This window comes from Pinus tabuliformis, chromosome 1_2 (assembly GCF_031772625.1).
Source record: "Pinus tabuliformis cultivar Carrire ecotype Pingquan chromosome 1_2, CPIR1, whole genome shotgun sequence".
NCBI lineage: Eukaryota > Viridiplantae > Streptophyta > Pinopsida > Pinales > Pinaceae > Pinus > Pinus tabuliformis.
Genome location: NC_142298.1, coordinates 573,442,980 through 573,452,874, shown reverse-complemented (window position 1 = coordinate 573,452,874; position 9,895 = coordinate 573,442,980). Strand labels below are relative to the sequence as shown.

Sequence of the window (9,895 nt, the reverse complement as noted above, 5' to 3'; positions counted from 1 at the left end):
CACGTTATCGATATAAGCTTTGAGATCGTATTCATCTAGAAGACAATAAATTCTTGCCTTCAAGATCACGTAGTTTGAGGCTCCGTCCAACCAATCTTGATCAATCAGTCCTACTGATTCCATTTCTACAAAAATTTGTACTCCTCCTCTTCTCCTCTGCGCAGCTACTGACTGGCTCTACACACTCCCTGTTGGAGTGGGAAAATATGCTCACAACTACTGCTGCTTTGTAGTGAAAAAGTGAACTTCTGGACTAGAAGTTCCCTGAGGAAAGAATTCACCCAATGTGTTCTCTTCCTTCCTCTTGACGCTATTCTTCACCAACAAATTGTTGCAAAATAACCGCGCCTAGTTGAAGATCTTCTCTGCAAGGAAAACATTGCTTCTCCCTCTGCCTCTGGTAATCTTTGATCAGGAAAAATTATTTTTTGTCGACTCTCTCAGAGAAATAAACTTTTCCTCAAAAATTGACCCTCGTGGCCAAAGGGACTGCGCAGCCCCTCGAGTTTCAAACAGCTACTTACATAGTGCTTCGAAGCTCCTTCTTCGAGCCTATAATTGAGCTCTCTGACTTTAATTTGTGTTCTGATACCACGCGAAAATTCGGCTAACCCCAAACCCCATTGCAGCAACTGATGTTATTTGTTCTATTTGTTAATTTAATTAAGCAGATTATTTGTTGTGTGCTATGACAAATATCGAAACAAATACACTATAACCTTCACAAAACAAATATTACGAAAGAAATAGATGCACACACACAAAATACACTATTATTTTTTGACTATGTCCCCGGAAAAACCCAACTCGGAAAAAGTGGTGCAGCAGCTGAGGGTTTTAATATTAGGCAGTAGTAAATCCTAGTATAAGACTATGGATTCTCAAATCTAGCAATCCATATAGAGAAATGACTGACAATAAATCTAGTGAGAAAAATCTCACTCCCACTGGCGATCCGACACTGACCTTGGCTCAAGCTGAGATGCTCTTTGTTGCCTCTACGTAGTCACAATGCCAGTCTACGTAGTATTGCGTCCAACAACTTGGAATTGCTTCCCTCTCGCTATCTGATCAGTTGTTGTCTCGAAGATGGATCCTCCTGGCCTCCAAACCCTCCTTCCGGCTTTTGGCACTTAATCCCTGCATCTCCCCAAAAAAATACAGAATCCCCTTTGAAGCACTAAGCTGCCTCTCTGCAGTGCACTCACTGGAACTGCAATCCTTCCCCCATCCTTGCTATCCCTGCCCCTCTCTCACTGCTTCGACCTCACTAGCTCTCTCTGCAGCAACTCAAAGCTGCTACTCTGGAAATTGATTTTCCATTGAAATCAAACTATTAGTGTGTCTTCTTCAAGCCCATTGAGCTTCTTCTTATAGTCTCTCGTTGAGACATCAATGACCACGATTAAAACTTAATAGATGGCTAAGATTAATTAGAACTTGATCCAAGTCTTTTTTCTAGAAGATTATCACCATGACTTAATTAATACCCTTTAATGAATCACATTTCGTAAGTTTAGACTTAGGAAATATTAAAAAAATTATTAATTATTTTAATTAAGTCATTTCTAGGTGGAATTTCCAGAAACGATTTCTTAGTTTTGGAGAATACTTGTATTCTAGCCTCTCTACCAAATTTTGTCGCTAGAACACATCCGATGCTACAAAAACTAACAATGAGCATGCTCATTAGGAGGAGCATGAAAAACATCATGTGCATGATGATCCATTCATAGAGAGTCAGTCAAAGGCTCAAGTTGAAGCTGTGGCCATGGGTCATCCAGTCCAAACAGGTACAGAGACATTCAATAGGGCACCAAAATCACCCGTAGAGGACTTTTGGAGGAATATCATGCATTTCAAGATAGATCTTATGATGTTGAAGCAGAGAGTCCAGACAACTCGAGACACTATCTTACAGGAGAATAAAAAAATTGAGGAGCTCATAGGGATATGTGCCGAGTTAGCGACCAAGTTTTCTAGTGTAGAGGAATGTCTCAAGTCCCTCACAAGGCAGTAGGAATAATACAGTTGGGAGTTCCAGAGAAACGCTCTATTGGAGTACATAAATAAATCTTGCAACACTACAAATCCCCCCTTATACATTGGGAAGAGCAACGCAGAGTTCGCCAAATGCATCATGTTGGGCGACCAAGTGCAGGAGCATGTGTTGAGTGTCAAGCAATATCAACATAGTAGATTTGCAGGTATTCAACCTTCCCAAGGCGTGGATTGGCAAGAAATTATGAGTTGGTACTCTATTGATGGGTTGATTCCTAGGAGAACACTCATAGCCAAGGGCATATTGCAGCTCACGCCCTTTAGCACAAGTAGTGATGGAGGGTTGAGATGGTGCCATAACCCATAGGTCCCAGGACTTAGGTGGCATTGGGATCCAGGATTGGCTGGAGAATTGTTTGGGATCCAGATGAATCTATCGAGGAAAGGATTGGTCAGATGATCATTTGGGATCCAAGCATCAAAGGATCCATTCAGGATCATGTAGCATGGAGGTATGGAATAACACAGTGGGTTGTATCAATGTTTTAAAATTCTGACTCGGACTAGGTATCGACTCAACAGGCTCGATTTCAATGACTCGGTTGTTGTAAAAAATACATTCAATATTCCTTTTTTTTATAAAAAAACATAATTTTAAAGATTTTCATTCATGTTTCCAAACACATAGCATTAGCTTTGCTCAACATGTAAATCCTAGCATCTTGTTATCAATGCTCAAATACTGCTATCTAGTATCAACAATTCTGTTGTTTTAACTTTTGCCTCATCATCTCAACCTGTAGAACAAACCCTAATCATACTAGTTGTAGCATAATACACCTTCAGTGTCATATCCTTCAATGCAAACTTCAAGACAATCTAAGTATCCAACCATTGTTGATGTATCCCTAGATGTGCAATCAGCGACCAAGTTGTTATAGTCATAAAATTTCAACAGTCTAATTAGATACACCAAGGTGACTGTCATATAACAAGGTGACCATCATATATAGGGTTACTGTTATCACTATCAAGTCAAAGGGACAAGCCATTCATTGATGTCATATCATTTCAAGATTACATAGAGATGACTGTCATATACTAGGTCAGTATTATATGTCTAGGGCGCTGTCATATATCAAGGTGACTGCCATAATGCCATTACATTTCATTGTCAAGTCTAATCACACAATACTGTCATACTTGTCATTACATATCATACAAATCACTGCCAAGATTATTGTCATATCACAAGGTTGCTGCTATATCACAAGATTTCTGTTACATACAAGATTACTGCCCTATGTATCACTGTCAAGCCAAGTCATGGATGACTGACCTAATACTAAGTTTCAAGGACACTCAATCATGTGTCAAAGTCATTGCTATGTCAACAAGGTCAATGCCATATTAATTTGTATCATACCTCAAAAGAGAAACATGACTATCATACCTCAACCTTAGCATTATAGTCATTGCCCAAGCATCACTTCCATGGATCGCTGACCATACATCATAATCATGCATCACTTTTATAGTTGTCAAGCCATATTGTCATAAACATAAATATCACTTTTATACTGCTATCTCCAACCCAGCCGAGTAGGCTCGGACTTGGCCGAGCTGGCTCGGTAATAACCTGGCCGGCCGAACCGGTTCACAAGCGGAGCCGGCCCGGTGAGGCCTTGACTCGGACCAACTCGGTCGAGTCGGCCGAATCTTAAAACACTGGGTTGTATGGGATCGTGGTATCAATGTTTTTGTTCTGGATAACAATGAATTGCTTGTGGGCAAGCAATCTTTGGGAGGAGGATTTGTAATATTCCCTTTCTTGACCTAATCAAAATCGATGAAATCTGTCCATGGTATTTATCGTGGTATTTTCCCATGGTTTTTGAGGGAAAATAATAAAATTGGGTCTTTAGAGAGTCCATCAAACCTATAAAGGGGGATAGAAGCTAAGCATTTGGATCATTCGGGTTTATGTATCTTCTTGTGTTTGGCGTGGCCAGTTCTAGTTTGATCCCAGGGATGAAAACCTCGCGTATGTTATTTTGATCCATCCGAGGTCCACGATCATGTATCTCGTTTTCAACTATTAATATAAATAGGAGGCTTCATTTTTGGATCCATTTGTATTCTCATTCCCATTGCAAGTTTATTTTTTTTAATCAGAGCACTAAAATGTCCTAGATCTATTTGAAATTTTATGGATCTTATAATTTTCCAACGAGTGATAATTATCAATAATTGTCCCACTATTAATTTGGCAACTAAATTACTTCATTGCAAATTAAAAAGAAAAATCAACTTCCACTCCTTACTTTATTCATAACTCAATTTGAATTCATTTTTTAATGGCCTATTAATGGCTCCATCTACCAAATATGATATTCTATGACTTTTTTTTTTCTTATTAAGATGTGACCTGAACAATCATTGATTTAGGACCGGGTTGATGAAAGGCCTTCGCAAGGTAATTCATTACAAATTTATTAATAACTCAATTTGAATTCATTTTTTAATTCTCGATTAAGGGCCCCTGCTCCCGAATATGATCTTATAGGACTTTCTCATCAAGATGTGACCTGAAGAATCAGTGATTTAGGTCAGGGATGATGAAAGGCCTCTGGTTGCAGATTGCAATTATTATACATAAATACATTGTTTCGCTGAATGATCCACAAAGGTGAAGGACTCCCGTGTTTTTCCCGCACTGAAGAATATGGCAAGGGAACAAATACAGATGTCAAATCTGGAAGAACAACCAGACCTGCTTAAACCGCATGATCGTGTGGAAAGCAACACGGCTGTTCGTCCGAAGGATTCAGGCATCTCAATATGGAAACTTTTTAAGTATGCCGATTCATTTGATCTGTGGCTAATGGCATTCGGCACTGTAGGAGCCATTACAGATGGAATGACCATGCCTTTGATGCGCCTGCTTGTATTAAGCAATTTGATAGACACAGTAGGAAATTTTGGTTCGGCATCCACAGGAGATTTCCGTCGTATTATCAACACGGTAATAATCATTTCCTTTACAACAAAACTTTGCATAATATTCATATTACATATTGATGAATGTGTCGGTGATGGTTACTTGCGCAGTATACTTTACGTCTGCTCTATATATCAATCGCTGCGTTTTTTGCTGCGTTTCTTGGTGGGTATAACATCTTCCTGTTTCTTTCACACCTTCTATAGTTAAATGGTTTTTGATGATCTTATCTATGACTAATGCTTTTCTTTGCTTTCTTTGATCAGAGGCGTTCTGTTGGGCGAGGACCAGCGAAAGGCAGGCATCTCGGATGCGTATAAATTATTTGAAAGCCGTGTTGAGGCAGGGCGAGGGATTCTTCGACACCCAAAAAACTACCACAGCAGAAGTCGTTACCAGTTTTACTAATGATACTCTCGTTATACAGGACGTTTTAGCAGAAAAGGTGCGATCTTATTACTCTTTTCTGTCCTTTAATTTATCAATGTTCAGACCCTTCATTAAGTTATCTAATTTATCAACGTTTGAACTCTTACTAAGTTTTCTAATTTTAATATTGCTAATTCTCTTGGGAGAATGTGCATCCTCAGCTACCCAACTTCGTCATGAATACTTCTTTATTCTTCAGTAGTTATTTTGTGGCATTCTACTTGACATGGAGACTGGCATTAGCGTCATTTCCTTTCGTGATCATGCTGATCATTCCCGGCATAATGTATGGACGGATTCTGGTGGGGACTTCTCGCAAGTTCACCGAAGCATATAATATAGCCGGTAATATTGCAGAGCAAGCTCTTTCATCCATTAGGACAGTCTTTGCCTTCGTTGGAGAGGAGAGGACAATGGCTAAGTTCTCCGATGCGCTCAATGGGACTGTAAAGCTTGGGCTTAAACAAGGTCTTGTCAAAGGCTTGGCAGTAGGAAGCGGAGGAGTGACCTTCGGTATCTGGGCGTTCAACTCTTGGTATGGTAGCAGATTGGTTATGTATCATGGCGCTAGCGGAGGAAGGATTTTGGCGGCTTCAATTTGCATACTTAATGGTGGCTTGTAAGCGTTCTCGCTCTATTCATCTCTCTTTCTCATGTACTTCTATAATTGATCCTACAACGGCAAATTTACCACATTTTTGAAGTTCAAGGAAAATCTCTGAAAGCACTGTTGTGTTTACAGAGCTCTAGGGACTGCGCTTCCGAATATCAGATACTTTTCAGAAGCACGTGTTGCTTGTAAACGCATCTTTGAGATGGTTGACAGAGAACCGATCATTGATTGGGAAGATGCAAAAGGAGAAGTATTGAAAGAGGTCAGCGGTAAAGTTGAATTTAGAAACGTTGAGTTTGCATATCCATCTCGACCAGAATCCAAGATATTTCGCAATTTCTGTATAACCATTCCCGCAAACAAGACTGTTGCGTTGGTGGGGAGAAGCGGGTCCGGCAAGTCTACGGCTGTGGCTTTGCTAGAGAGGTTCTACGATCCCCTGGCTGGAGAGATTTTGCTGGATGGAGTGAACACTAAAACGCTACAATTGAAATGGTTGCGTTCACAAATTGGACTAGTAAGTCAAGAACCTGCACTCTTCGCTACATCGATCAAGGAGAACATCTTGTTCGGAAAAGAGGGAGCCTAGTCAACTACCAGATGGTTATGACACACAGGTAATATTTAGGCTTTTACTCTCATTCTTCATTTGTAAAGTGCAGTCAATTTGAGTTTACTTTCTTCATTTGGGCAATACAGGTGGGTGAGCGCGGAGTCCAGATGTCGGGAGGGCAAAAGCAACGTATAGCTATTGCAAGAGTTATGCTCAAGGATCCTCGTCTGCTTCTTCTAGACGAGGCCACAAGTGCTCTAGATGCAGACTCGGAGAGAATCGTTCAGAATGCTCTAGACAAAGCTTCAGTTGGACGCACAACTATTGTAGTAGCTCATTGCCTCTCCACCATCCGCAACGCAGACATGATTGCGGTGGTTCAAAGTGGTCATGTGATTGAGACAGATATGCATGAAGATCTGATCTGTAAACCCAATGGAGCATACGCTGCTTTGGTGAAACTACAACTTGCTGCGGCAGATAAGCCAGATGAGAGATTCGAAGGCACTACTATGCTAGACCAGTCTTTGGTAACAAGGAGTTCTAGCATCTATACTAGATCGAGTTCGAATGCCTCTGTATCGACCCATCGAGAACTGGTACATGAAGAAAAGCTTGTTTCCGCCGCTTCATTCCGTCAACTGTTTCTATTAAATGCGCCAGAATGGAGGCATGCTCTATTGGGTTGTTCAGGAGCCTTAGGTTCCGGAGCCGTTCAACCTGTTTTTACCATATTCCTTGGGGCAACTGTATCTGTATTTTTCCTTCAGGACCATGACGAGATCAAATCCAGTATCGAATATTACTCCTTCATGTTTGTGGCTGTGGGAGTACTATCGTTTTCAGCAAACATGTTACAGCATTACAATTTTGCAGCTATGGGGGAATATCTTACTAAAAGGGTTCGAGAGCGGATGCTGTCCAAAATCCTTACATTTGAGATTGGGTGGTTCGATAATGAAGAGAATTCCAGTGGAGCTGTTTGCTCCAGACTAGCAACAGATGTTAATGTGGCAAGTATCTGATCTTAAAGTTTTAATATTTCCAATAAAATTGTGAATTGTATTACAGTATTCTAATGGTTCGAATATGCAATTTGTGATACAGGTGAGATCTCTGGTCGGAGATCGTATATCATTACTTGTAGAAACTTCGGCAGCTGTTGTAATAGCCTTCTCGATGGCTTTGATAATAGCATGGCGTCTTGCAGTTGTAATAATCGTAGTGCAACCCATTATTGTATTATGTTTCTACACTAAAACGGTTCTCCTCAAGGCCATGTCTCAAAAGGCTATAAAAGCTCGAGATCAAGGTAGTCAACTCGCAGCAGAGGCTGTGGCTAACCATCGCACTATTAGTGCCTTCTCTTTACAGGAGAAGATCCTCTCTCTCTTCGAAAAGAGTCAAGAAGAACCTCGCAGAGAGATTATCAAACAATCTTTGTTTGCGGGGTTCGCTCTTGGAACATCGCAATGCATCACCCTATCCGTTGCGGCTTTGAACTTTTGGTATGGAGGACAACTTGTATCAAAAGGACAAATCACATCCAAAGCTTTTTTCCAAATTTTCTTCATTCTGATAACCACAGGAAAAGGTATAGCAGAAGCAGGAACTATGAGCAGCGACATTGCTAAAGGATCCGATGCAGTCAAATCTGTGTTTGGCATACTGGACAGAGAAAGCCGCATAAACCCAGAGGATGAGAGAGGCGAGAAAGCGGATAAGATAGAAGGAAACGTGGACCTGAGAAACGTGGACTTCGCTTATCCGTCTCGTCCACATGTTATGATCTTCAAGAAGTTCTGCTTGAGGATAAAAGCAGGCAAAAACATGGCTCTGGTAGGACAAAGCGGATCCGGAAAATCGACTATCATTGGATTAATTGAAAGGTTTTACGATCCCCTAAAAGGATCGGTGAAAATCGATGGCAGTGACATCAGGAGGTTCAATTTAAAGAGTTTGAGGAATCACATAGCTCTGGTAGGTCAAGAGCCCACGCTGTTTGGAGGAAGCATTCGAGACAACATTCTCTACGGAAAAGAGAATGCAAGCGAGGTGGAGATGATCGAGGCTGCAAAGGCTGCAAATGCTCATGACTTCATCAGGTAAATACTGCAATTTTTTAATTGAAACATAATTTTTAAGCAGATTGTTTCTGGACGGACTGAATATGGCAGTGATTTAACTTGGATTTGTGTAGCTCTTTGGAGAAGGGATATGAAACAAATTGTGGAGACAGAGGAATGCAATTATCGGGAGGGCAAAAGCAACGTATTGCTATAGCGAGGGCGATCATAAAGAATCCGAGCATATTACTGTTGGACGAGGCCACCAGTGCGTTGGACAGCCAATCGGAGAAGATGGTTCAAGAGGCCCTGGACAGAATAATGGTGGGAAGAACGAGTATTGTGATAGCTCATAGACTGACAACCATTCAAAATGCAGATTCGATTGCTGTGATTGAAGATGGGAAAGTGATTGAGCAGGGAAGTCATTCGTATCTGATGAGCAAAGGGGAAGGCAATCCATATTACTCTCTCGTCAGTTTGCAGCGAGGCTACCACTAGATTCTCACCTCCCTCACTCAAAGGGTCAAAAGTATTCTGCCGTGATCCATGTCTTAAATCTTTCTAAATGCCTTAGCCAAATTTTGAAGTTGAATTTTCATTTCTTCGTTATTTGTCGTTCAATGCTAATTTGGTCCACGTCCTAAATCTTTCAAAATGTCATCAGCAAAATTTGGAATTTGTAGTGTCATCTGTATGACGTTTGGCCGTTTAACGTTAACGTCGAAATTATATGTTGTAACGAATCATCATAATTATAATAAAATGTTCAGCCAAATTTGGAATTTGGAGTGTCATTTGTATGACGTTTGGCCGTTTAACGTTAATGTCATCCAAATTATAATAAAATCAGTTAGGGCCAGAGACCGGGTTGGCTTCTTGCACGGAATCTCGACGTGACTCGGAATTGCAAGTGAAAACGATGGAATATATTTGATCAATACTTTCTCTTAATTTTAAAATAAATTATACTTTATCACACCTTAACGTCTTTGTCAACTTAGTCTTTTTCTTTTTAATGTCCTTGTCACCTTGAATCTATTTCATCAAAATCGGCGTCCTTATCTCCTTCTAGCACACGTAATTTCTGTCGTTGTATCATCTTCACTCTTGAGTATGGCCGTATCCTTTCACTTAAACCTAAAACAGGTTCCATTAATCTTTGAAATCCACGTAGAGAATTAACTGATTCAGTATCTGATGTAGTACTTTTATAATACTGTGAAATCCGA

General features: G+C 40.5%; 1 pseudogene; it reads left to right on the top strand.

The window, feature by feature from the left end:
* Positions 1–4,726: 4,726 nt before the first annotated feature.
* LOC149206894 (putative multidrug resistance protein) lies at positions 4,727–9,164 on the top strand (annotated as a pseudogene).
* Positions 9,165–9,895: the final 731 nt, after the last annotated feature.